Source organism: Elephantulus edwardii, unplaced genomic scaffold (assembly GCF_000299155.1).
Source record: "Elephantulus edwardii isolate Elephantulus edwardi_28Jun2011 unplaced genomic scaffold, EleEdw1.0 scaffold00040, whole genome shotgun sequence".
NCBI lineage: Eukaryota > Metazoa > Chordata > Mammalia > Macroscelidea > Macroscelididae > Elephantulus > Elephantulus edwardii.
Window position 1 is genome coordinate 11,782,108 of NW_006399790.1, and position 13,011 is coordinate 11,795,118.

At 37.0% G+C, this 13,011-nt stretch overlaps 1 pseudogene; it reads left to right on the plus strand.

Annotated features, from left to right (window-relative positions):
* The window catches only part of LOC102873742, a 14,785-nt pseudogene extending 4,851 nt beyond the window's left edge, over positions 1-9,934 (plus strand).
* Positions 9,935-13,011: the final 3,077 nt, after the last annotated feature.

Genomic DNA, 13,011 nt, shown 5'->3' on the forward strand with positions numbered 1-13,011 from the left:
AAAAGGACTACACCCATGATCATGGATGTATTTGGCAGATGGTAGTTCAATGTGAGTATATATATATATATATATATACTGAAAATATATCCATTTACCTACTAGAACCAAGAGGGGAATATCATTCTTGCATCTTAACCATAACCAAACATTCTCAGGAAATGGACTACTTGTAATAGGACCTCTGAATCAAAGTCTAGGAACACTAAGATAAAAAGAAGAAAAGAGAAAAAAAAGGAAAGAAAAGAAAAAAGAAAACCAGCCTCAGTTTATGCTAACAACTTATAGCAAGCATGGAATAAATGAAAACTTCTTTTCTTTTATAATTTGCATCTATTAAAAATACACACTTCCTTCTTTTTTTACAACTGACTTATAATTACTTTTGGAGGACTGAATACAACCTAAGATTAAATCCAAGCGAGACTGTTAGTTTTCTTATGACTTCTTTTCAATAGTTTACTTGGGATAGGATGAAACAATTTTAAAAGAGAAAGGAAAGAAAAAGAGATAAGAGGTGGGGGTGAGTGGGGGTAAATGGCCTATAGATTGTAAATCAAGAAATAAAACATTTTTACTTACATGCATTTATCAATGTAAAACATGCCAGGAAAACTACAAAAAGTTCCTAGATAATAAATGTTTGATAAGTTAGCAGAATGCAAGGTTAATATACAGCAATCATTTGTATTCCTAGATATAATCAGCAGAGAGTAATTGGAATTTGAAATTAATGCAACAGCATCATTTACAATAATAACAAAACCTCAATGTATTTATGTATAAATTCAACAAAATTTGTCCAGGACTTGCCTGCTGAAAACTATAAATACTGATGAAAGAAATAAAATATAAAAATAGATTAGATATAAAGATATTGATGGAAAGACTTGATGTTGCTACAATATCAATCTATTCTATATAATCTTTTCAATGTCCCTGATTCATCATTTGGTATTGTAATTTGAGTTAAAGTTTACAAAGCAAATTATTTTGCATTCAATTTTTCGTATATATTTTATCGTATTAGTTAAAATATTCACAATGCAATCACACCCTTCCTACACCTTTCCTGTGATTTTAATTCAATTAAACCTTTTATACTATTCCTTCCTTCCTTCCTTCCTTCCCCTTTTGAATTTTATCCTTGTATAATCTTTGGATTCAACACAATATGAAAAAATGCAGCAAGCTTTTTTTAAACATAGAAAATTCAGCTAGTTCAAAAATTTATATGAAAAGTTAAAGGACAGTAATGAGTCATAGTTGATTTGATTGCATTTAATAACATCATATTGTTTTTTGTTGTTAAGTGCCGTCGAATGATAGGCGACTCTTAGCGACCCTAAGAATGAAAGCCCTGGACACTTGTATATTCTATTTTCTGGTACACACACACACACACACACACACACAGAGTCTATAGTATCCATTTATCATATAAATAAATAATTATTCACCATTCATCTTTCAGTTAGTCAGAATGTGGTGCCTTGTGCTATGATGCTGGAATATATGCCACCAGTATTTTAAACATCTGTAGATTCAGCCATGATAGACAGATTTCACTGTAGCTTCTAGACTGAGATAAACAGGGAAGCAGCACTAGAAATCTATTTCTGAAATATTTGATATTTGTCTCATTAAAACCCTACAGATAACAGTGAAACATTGTCTGATATAGTCCCAGAAAATGACACTCTCAAGTTTGAAGGCATTCAAAACATAAATAGGTAGCTGGTTTATATGCTTTCACAAATGTAGTCATTAGTAAGAGGATCATACAGGTGGAAACACCCCACAATATAAATGAATGAAATATGATGTAAATGAAGGACTGTAGAAAACATAATGTATGTGCATGAAACTCAGTGTATATGAATAAAAATATTAATTGAAAATGAGGGGGGAAAGCTGAAAAGCTGGCCAGAGAAGAGCTGGCTCTTCAAAGTAAAGGATATCTTAATGTAAGAGTTTCACTCAAAGAAGGTTTTTTCTTTGCTGATGTGAAACAACTCAAGAAGTTATTGTTATGTTCTGTTGAGCGGGAACTGAGTCATAGACCCTCAAAGAGTTTTTCAGAGTTAATTTCACAGGACGAGATTGCCCGTCATTCTCCCATGGAACAGCTGGTGGTTTTGGACTCCCTGCCTTTGAGTTGGCAGCACAACTTCTCACCACTAGACTACCAGAATACTTTCATAATAAGAAGAAAGTTTTAAATATACATTATTAATTAGATTGTGCAATGTGTGAAGTATGCATCTAAGAATATTGATACTTGTAAAAAACAAATGGAATAAACAGTTGCTGACCTTCTATGCAAGAAATGACAAAGTACAGAATGGGGTTTTATTGATCATCAAATCGAATATTTTGAGATACCTCTTGAAGTACATGGATATATGAAGCACAATGATTTGAAAATAAGCAAAACATGCTAATGTGAATATTATTTAAATTTTCACAATCACCATCAAAGGTAAAGACAAAAAAAATGGAAAATTTCTACTAACTTTTGCTATCTGAAGTTGATCAAATAGGCAATCATGATGCATTAATAATAATTGATGTTCTGGAAAAGTGAAAATAATTAAGGGTAAGTAGTCAGAAAATATGACTTTGGTGATATAAAAAAGGCTGGAGATCCTATGATATCATTTTTACTATCAAGGTCTTATTCCTTGCAACTATCAAAAAAATGTAAACGATACCTATATACTTAGAACTTTCTTGATGGAATATAGAGGAATAAAATCAACTACATCTGTAGGAAGAGATGGAGGAGGAACTCAAAATTCTTCAGAAATATTCCCATAGGCTGACTATGGAAAAGATCATCAATTCCTCATACTAAATTTCAAATTAACGCTGGAAAAAAAAAACCAATTCCAAGAGCACTGCAGTGCAGTTGATTTCTATTCATAGGTCTCCTAGTTTGTGTATCTTTACAGGAGCATATGCTCGTCTTTCTCCTTAGGAACAACTGGCCAATTTGAAAAGCTGAACTTTTGTTTAGCACCCAATATGTTATACATTATGACACTAGTATTCCTCACAATAAGTTCACAAGAGTCAAAATACAACCCAGAATATTTGACAACTGAATGCAGAGACAAGTTCAAGAATACATTTTATGCATTGAATGCCAGTAACTGAAAACCAGATTAGTTATAACCTTTGCAGTTCCTAAACTACTACAAAGGGAGCGCTGATGGCCTAATGGTAAGAAGCTGTGTTGCAACATGAGAGTATGCAGTTTGAATTTGCTGGGCACTCTCCTTTTGAAATTTATTGCCTCTGAAAACCCACTGGAGGATGAGTTTTGAGTCAGATCTGACTTGATAGTAAATAACAACAATAAACCATTACAGAGTCCTAAAAAAAGAAAAAAAAATCTATCTTGCCAGGACTAGAGAAGACTTTAGGCAGGGTGAGTTCTCCTTCCCTTTGCTGGAGCCAAGGCAAGTCTTCCTGCCAGTCCCAGGACCAGAGAGGACTTCATCAAGGGATAGTTGTCCTCCCCTCCCCTGAATCAATGAGCTCCCCAGCCACGGTTGCCAGGCTGAAGACCTGTGGACCTCTGACAAGAAAAACTATCTCAGCAATGATACAGATGAAGTAGTCTACCTCAAATGTCTCACAAAACCAAAACAAGATTATACCCACCAAAATAGATTAAAAACCAGAATCAGTGGTTCTGCTAAAGGCAGAAACCCTGACTGAACTTCCTAACACAGAATTAAAAAGAACAATGATCAAGTATTTTCAATGAATTAAATAAAAATTAAGGAATTGGAAGAATCTATTGTACATAGAGTTACTGTGAGTCACAAGCCACTCGATGGCACGTAACAACAACACAAGAAAAACTAAAGAGGAATTACAAGACAAAGCAGATAAAATCCATTAGAAACCTAGAGAAACAGAAATCCAGACTATTAAGACAAAAATTTCAGAAGCTATAACATGTTGGAGGAGCAGATGAGCAAGGTAGATAAAAAAGAAGATAAAGCTTTCAGCACTAAATCTACTACAGCAAAAATCAGAATCTAAAATGAAGAAAGCCTAAAAATAATGTGGGACACTATCAAGAGGAATAGCATGTACATAATGAAATTCCAGAATAGGAAGAAGGGGAAAAAAACCAACAAAAAAGCACACTGAAAAAATAGTGGAAGCGTTAGTAGAAGAAAACTTTGCAGGTATCATGAAAAATGAGAAATATATACATCCAGGAAGTGGAGCAATCTCCAGGTGGAAAAAATTCCAAAAGAAAAAAGATCAAGGCATATCATAGTCAAACTTGCCAGAATCAAGGACAAGGAAACAATTAAAAAAGAAGCTGTGAGAAAATGAAGAGTAACACATAAAAAAAAAAGCAAATAAGATAAAATACTGATTTCTCAGCAGAAACCATGTAAGCAGGAAGACGGTGGAATGATATAAATAAAACACTCAAAGAATGCAACTGTCAATTGAGAATACTGCATCCAATGAAACTGTCCATCAGAAATGATGGATATATTAAGGCATGCTAAGAAAATCAGAAACTAAGAAAGTTCCTGAAAACAAGACCAAAGTTGCAAGAGATATTAAAGAAAGTACTTACCACAGAGACACCACAGGAAAGTTGATGGATCAAAGCAATGAATGACAACACAAAAAAGGCCTCTACAAAATGAATGCAATAAAATCTTACCTCTCAATAATTATACTAAATGTTAATGGTTTAAATGCACCAGCGAAAATAAAATGTATTAAATTGGATTTAAAAACAGACAGACAGGCCCATCAATATGCTATCTACAACACACACACATAAAAAGTAAAGATAAGAGGATAAAAATCAAAGAATATAAAAATACACCAAGCAAATAGCAACCAAATCAAACAAACAAAACAATTATGAGTAATAATATTAATCTCTGATCCAAAATAGACTTCAGGGTAAAAACCATCATAAAGGACAAGAAAGGAAATCATGTAATGCTTAAAGGATCAATAGAAGAGGACATAACCTTAATGAATGAATGGAATTCCAAAATCTCTGTAGATGTTCATTGAAATGAAAAAGAAATAAATTTTAAAAATATATCCACTACATGATGGAGCTGCAAAATACGCAAAGCAAACATTAAAAGAACTGAAAAAATAAACAACAACACTATAGTAGTAATAGATTCAATACACCACTCTCAAGGAAAGATAAGATGAGAAAAAAGAAACTAAACCAAGAAAATTAAGAATTAATTATACAATTAACCAACTGTATCTTATATAACAGGGTAATGTGCCGCTCAGTATGCTTTCTTCTCCAATGATTCCTTCCACAGATGTAGTTGATTAAATTCCTAGGCTGTCCATCAGGTGAAGTACATGTATAGATTTACCATTTATGCTTAAAAAATAGTATTTGTGATTGGTAAATCATTGAATATATACAATTTGATAATTTTATCATTCAGGAGATCAGTCGATATATTGCACTGGAAAAGTCTGCAGTGGAGGGCATCTCCAAATTATTGAAGAGTAATGATGTTAGTTTGAGGACTAAGGTATACCCGATTTAGGCTATGGTATTTTCAACCACTTGCTATGCATGTAAGAGCTGGACAACAAAAATGGATGATAGAAGAAGAATTGATGCCTTAGATTCTACACTCAACTCAGTAACACCTAACAATTGTCTTCTCCAGCTTGCCGGGAACATTCTCCAGAATAGATTATAAGTCACAAAGAAAGCTCAAGACATTTTTTAAAAAGTCAAAATAATACAAAACATTTTCTCAAGCCACAATATTATAAAATTGTTGTTGTTAGGTGCTGTCAAGTATGATTCATAGTGACTCTATGAACAAAAGATCTTAACCCTGTTCTATCCTGTGCCATCCACACACTTTCTGATACACAAGAGCCCATTGGGGAAGTCACCATTTCAATCGACCTGGTTGAGGGTTTCCCTCTCCTTCACTGACCCTCCACCCTTCCTCGCATCATGTCCCTGTCCAAGGAATAGCTCCTCCTAGCAACATGCCCAAAATATGTGAGGCCAAGCCTCATCATTCTTGCCTCCAAAGAACACTCCAGCTGCACCCTCTCCAAGACATACCTGTTCTTTTAGTCATCCATGAGATGTTCAGTGCTCTTCTCCAACACCACAGCTCAAAGATATCACTTCTTTTTCTATCATCCTTATTCATTGTCCAGCTCTCATATGCATAGCAAGTGATTGGAAAGACCATGCCTTAGTCTTCAAACTGACATCATTATTCCTCAGTAATTTAAAGAGGTCCCTAATTGCATATTTTTCCAGTGCAGTGCATCTCTTTATTTCCTGACTGCTTAAACAAGTGTGATAATTGTGGAGCCAAGCAAAATTAAAGTGTTGACAGATTCAGTCTCCTCTCCTTTCATCATAATGTTGGTCCAGTGGTAAGAATACTTGTTTTCTTGACATTTAAATGCAATCCGTACTGAAGACTCTATTCCTTGATCTTCTGTAATAACTGCTTCAAGCCCTCCTCACTTTCAGTAAGCAAGGTTATATAGTCTGCATAATGAAGATTATTGATGAGTCTTCCTCTAATCCTAATGCCACATTCCTCTTCATAGTGTCCAGCTTCTCAAATAATTTTCTCAGGATACAGATTGAGTTGATATTATTTCTAATTTTATAAAATTAGAAATCAACAAAAGAGCATAAAAGAGAAACAAAATGAAGTTGGAAGCTAAACAATACCCTTCTTGAACATGAGTGGATAACAGAAAAAGAATTAAATTTTAACAAATACAAAACACTTTATTGAAACAAATGAGAATGAAAGCAGAACTTACCAAAACCTCCGTGATACAGTTAAAAGAGTCCTTAGAGGCAAATTCATAGCAATGCAGACACATCAAAAAAGATAGAAAGAATAAAATTATTTAACCCAAGAACTTCTAAAAGAAAGGGAATTATAAAAATTAGAGCAGTAATAAATGGAATAGAAAACAGAAAAACATTTGAACAAGAAAGAACAAGAGTTGGTTTTTCAAAAGCCCAATAAAATGGACAGACTATTGGCAAAGCTTACAAAGGAAAATAAAGACACAGATAATCTGATGAATAAATGAAAGAGGTTATTTCACAAAAGTATCAACTAATATGAAAAGAATAATAATGGAAATCTATGGATAAACTATACCAAATATTAAAACCTAGAGAAAATAAATATTTAGATTCTCATAGCCTACCAAAACTGACACTGACTGAAGCAGAACACCTGAACAGACCCATCACAAAAGAAGAAATTGAATATGTCATACAAAAACTCCCAACAACAGCAACAAATTCCTGGACCATATCGCTAAACCAGTCAATTTTATGAAACATTTAGAGAAGAGCTGTCAATAGTTCTACAGGAAATATTTCAGAAAAGAGAGAAATAAGGAATACTCCAAGATTCCTTCTATGAAGCAAAAATACCCTCATATCAAAGAAAAGTAAACAAACCATCAAAACAGGAAATTATAGACCAATACCTTTTATGAACATTGTTGTCGTTGTTATGTGACGTCGCGTGGTTTGCGACTCATAGTGACCCTATGCACAACAGCCCTAAACCCTGCTCTATCCTGTGCCAACTGCACTGCCTCCGACACACCCATCCCGATTACCCCAGTCACCAAATCAATCCACCTTATAGAGGGTCTTCCCCTCCTGCGCTGTCCCTCCACCCTCCCAAGCATGATGTCCCTCTCCAAGGACCTATCCCTCCTGGCAACATGTCCAAAGTATGTCAGACGAAGCCCCAGAATCCTTGCCTCCAAGGAGTTGCTTGGTTTAATCCTCTCCAAGATGAATCTGTTTGTTTTCCTGGCAGTCCATGGTACATTCAGTACTCTTCTCCAGCACCACAGCTCAAAGGCATATACTCTCCTTCTATCCTCCCTAGTCATTGTCCAACTCTCTGATGCATAACAAGTGATTGCAAATACCATGGCCTGTATCAGGCGCACCTTAGTCTCCACAGAGACACCGTCGCTCTTGAGTACTTTAGAGAGGTCCCTAACAGCAGAATTTCCTATCGCGATTTATGAACATAGATGCAAAAAAACTTAACAAATCCTAGCCAAAATAATACAACACTATATCAAAAGACCAAGTGGGGTTCATTACAGGATTGCAAACATAAGGAAAAAGCAATAAATTTAAAAGCAAAGGTTTGCATACAGCTAGAAGAAAACGAAAGAGACATTATCCGTCTTCAGACGATGACCTAGATGATAATCCAGATGGCATAGTTTCCATACGGAGACAGTGCTCAGAAATGGAGTCACAAGATGCAAAGGAAGAGAGCTCTGGTGATTCAGAAGAACTGCCTGCAAGCTGTAAGTCAAGTAACACTGTTCCAAAGGCCATAGAAGGAAAAGATGACAGCAGCTGTGGTGACACCATGGGCGACAAGACTGATCAAAATGAAAAGGACAGCCTGAAATCCCAGGAGGAAGATCAGCCTGTGATTATAAAAAGGAAAAGAGGGAGGCCTCAGAAACACCCTGTAGAAGCCCCTGTAGAGGACACCAGGCCAGACCCCAGCATTGGCATGGTCGAACAATCTCCACCTAACAGTAAAGTGAAAGTAATACAAACAGATGAATCCAGTAAAGACACAGCTAGCCCACAAGAAAGAAGCCTAAGTGCTGACGATGGTGAAGAAAAGGCCGGGACAGGAGCACGTCGGAGAGGAAGGAAGCCCAGGCAGTCGCTCACGCTCTCCGATGAGTCCAAATCCTCAGAGCCAGAAAGAAAACACCAGAAATCTGTATCTGATGCATCTGAAGACAAGACGTATCAATCAGGAATCTGATGAGGAAGAGGAAGAAGAAGAGGAGGAGGAGCCCTCAGGAGCCACCACTCGGTCCACCACCAGATCAGAGGCACATAGATCCAAGACCCAGATCTCCCCCACCTCCAACAAGCGCAAGAGAGAAGCCAGCCCTCCAGGGACCCGGACACGGGACAAGCAGCAGTTAGTGGAGGAGGCCCCAGCCCCTGGGAAAAAGGCGAAGCTGTAATTCTGAGCACTGCGGGCCGGATGGCTGGGGAGACCCTGGCAGGAGGAGGGGTCCCAGCCAAAGGTTTTCTTTTTTTGTTTTTAAACCAAGAAACGGAGCTGCATGTGCTGTCATTTCCTAGATGCCAGCTTTACCTTGTCATATTTTAAACAGCTTTATAAACGATTGTTCATAAAAGATACTATGTACTTTTCTTTCAGATAAAGAAAAATAAGTTTACTTTGTATCTCAACTCAAAGTAGTTGTATATTTTAACATTTCAAAATTGGGATTTCCCAATATGACCCCTCACCAAGGCAGACCTTTCAGGCCCAGCCTTCCCAGGCTGCCGGGTCACCTGTTTACAGTATGTGAACATGTAAAAATAGGCTATATTTTACTCTATGTGTGATGCTAATCGATGAACACTTTATTTTACAGAGAAAACTTATCTGTGAACTTTATATCTGTTTATTTTATTTTATTGTTTTTGTAATTTTTTCTTTAATAAGAGGATTTTAAGTGCTGTGCGGCCGTATGTAGGGATTTTCCAGGACTCTGCCCTGTAACTGTGCCAGGGATCTGGCGGGAAAGTCAGACCTCCTCGCATGTCTCCAGTGAAGTAGCTTAGCGAGAGACACCCCCCGCCCCCCGTTGCTTTTCTGTCCACAATTGTGACAATTTCTTACGAATGTAACATGGTTTAGATTCTATTTGCAGCTGTGACTCCTCGCCCAGCCCCGCTGACAGGAGGGTCCTGGGTCAGATGGAGTCTGCTCCCGCCACCTGCCCAGAGGCTCCTCTGTCCCCTGCCCGGCTCGACCGGCCAGTCTGCTATCCCCACACTCGTCCCAAGAGCCGTGAAGGCTCTGTCTGCGGAGCCTCCATATTTTAGGTTGTTTTAGACATGATTTCACGATAGAAGCTGGCTGATGCCAGATTCTTTTTTTAAACATGTTTTATCTCCCATAAGCAGAGCAGACTATCCAACTTCAGGTTTTCATAAGGTTAAACTTTTCTCAAGATCAAATTTGCCTCTTGCAATGATGTGATGAGTTGCCAAATAATTGAGATTATTTTAAAATTGTTCATACTTTTGTTTTATAATTAAAATTTACATTCACTGTGAAAAAATAAGCAAAGGTTTGGAACCACATGATATCTCAATTGATTGAGAAAAGACTTATGACAAAATCCAACACACTTTCCTGATAAAAACACTCAACAAAATGTGAATCATGTGGAAATTTCTCAGTGTAATTTACACACTCTAAACCAACCTCCTCCTCATTGGAGAGAGATTAAAGCCATTTCTGTTGAGAATAGTGGGCAAGGATGCCCCACTATTAGCACTCCTATTCAGTATTTAATGTACCAGTGAAGGCAGTAAGGCAAGAGAAGGAAACTAGAGCCATCCAAATTGGCAAAGAAGGGGTAAAACTATATATGCAGGTGATATAACAGTTGTTGTTATGTGCTGTCCAGTTGCTTGCAACTCAGAGCAACCCTGTGTACAACATCCCTAAACTCTGCTCTGTCCTGTGCCAATCGCACTGTCTCTGACACTCCCATCCCGATTATCCCAGTCACGGAATCAATCTACCTCATAGAGGGCCTTCCCCTCCTGCGCTGTCCCTCCACCCTCCCAAGCATGATGTCCTTCTCGAAGGACCGGTCTCTCTTCACAACATGTCCAAAGTATGTTAGACGGAGCCTCAGAATCTTTGCCTCCAAGGAGCCACCTGGTTTAACCCTTTCCAGGACAAATCTGTTTGTTTTCCTAGCAGTCCATGGTATTCTCAATACTCTTCTCCAGCACCACAGCTCAAAGGCATCAATTCTCCTTCTATCCTCTTTGGTCATTGTCCAACTCTCTGATGCATAACAAGTGATTGCAAAGACCATGGCCTGTATCAGACGCACCTTAGTCTCCAGAGAGACACCATTGCTCCTCAGTACTTTGGAGAGGTCCCTAACAGCAGACTTTCCCATGGCAATGCACCTTTTAATTTCCTGGCTACTGGTGCCAAGAATGTTGACTGTGGAGCCAAGCAAACTAAAGCTGTGAAAAATCTCAGTCTCTTCACCATCCATCCTGGTGCTGTCAGTTGGTCGAGTGGTGAGAATCTTTGTCTTCTTGACATTGAGCCTCAATCCATATTGGAGTCTGCAGTTCTTGACCCTCTGCAGCAGGTGCTTCAGGTCCTCCTCAGTTTCAGCAAGCAAGGTAGTGTCATCTGCATAACGCAGAGAGTTGATATAACAGTACATTTAGAAAAAAAGCCTTAAAGATTTCAGCAAGAAAACTGTTGGACATAGTGGATTGATTCAGCTGGATGCAAAATCAACATACTAAAATCAGTTCTTTCTACAGTAATAAAGGGAATATAGAAAATGAAATAAGAAATACCAATATCAAGTATAATTGCTATTCTCCAGATGAAAGAAATATGAACAAATCTAACTAGAGACTTAGAAGGCCTATATAAAGGAAATTACAGACAAAAAGAATACAACGAAAAGAGATCTAGAGTAATGGAAAAATATACACCATGTTTGTGGTTAGGAAGACTCAATATTGTGAAAATGACAATTTTACTAAAAGAAGTTTACAAGTTCAGTACAGTTTCAATACAGATACCAATTCCATTCTTCAATATTATGAAAAAGGCAATTTATAACTTTGACTGGAATGGGAAGAGACTCTGAATAAGCAAAGTACTGCTAAAAGCAACCAAAAAAGATAGGAGATATTACATAAATCTTAATACACAGTCAGAGTAATCAAGACAGTGTGATACTAGACAGATTCTATGGGATAGAATCAAGATTCCAGAAATCATTTCATCTACCTAGATCAACTGATCTTTGACAAGGAAATTAAATAAATAGAAATAAGAGTCTCTTTAACTAATAGTCTAGAATAGAAGGGGATATCTGCAGAAAACTTCCCAAAACCCACACTTCACACCATACACGTCAAATCAAGATAAATTATGGAACTAGGAGTAAAGCCAAAGACTAAAAATTTCATCAGAGAAAAACCAGGAACAACTCTGAAAGCCCTAATCTGCACCAATAATAGACTCATAATCATAGTGAAAAACCTACAAACAAGAGAGGATAAAATAGGTGAATGAGACCTAAAAAGACAATACTTATCCATATAGAAAAATTTTTCCAGCACAGATAAATGGAAGCACACAGATTGAATGGGAAACATTATTTGGCAATGATATAACTGATAAATGATTCCTATTTAGAATTTACAGAATACTCCAACACCTCAACAATAAAAAAGGCTATTAACCAAATTACAAAATGGGCAAAAGGTATAAACAGACACTTCACCAAAGAAAAAACATCATATTATCAACAAACACATGAATCCCTAGCTGTTAGAGAAAGGCAACTCAAAAGAACAATAAGATATAATTCAACCCAGCAGCAATAGTAAAGTTCCACAGGGCAGCAAACAACAAATGCTGGTGAGGATGTGGAGAGATTAGAATTGTCTTTTATTGCTGGTAGGAATGTAAAATGGTACAACAACCATGGAAACCTGTCTGGCATTTTCTCAAAAACTTGAAAGTAAAAATGCCGTTGGACCCAGCTATACCACTACTGGTAATATACACTAAAGAAAACAGATATATGTACACCCATGCTTATTTGAAGCATTATTCACAATAGCAAAAAGAAGGAAATAACCGAAGTGCCCATCATCACACATGGATAGAAAATCTGTGACACATCCACACAATGGAATGTTAGACATCACTGAAAAAAATTAAATTGAGTTAGTTTTTTGTTTTTTTTAGATTTTTATGTGTTTCATTGATTATGCAGAGGCATTTGACTGTGTGGATCATAGCAAACTGTGGCTGACTCTGAGAAGAATGGGAATCCCAGAACATTTAATCGTGCTAATGCAAAACCTATACTTGGACCAAGAGGCAGTCGTCAGAACAG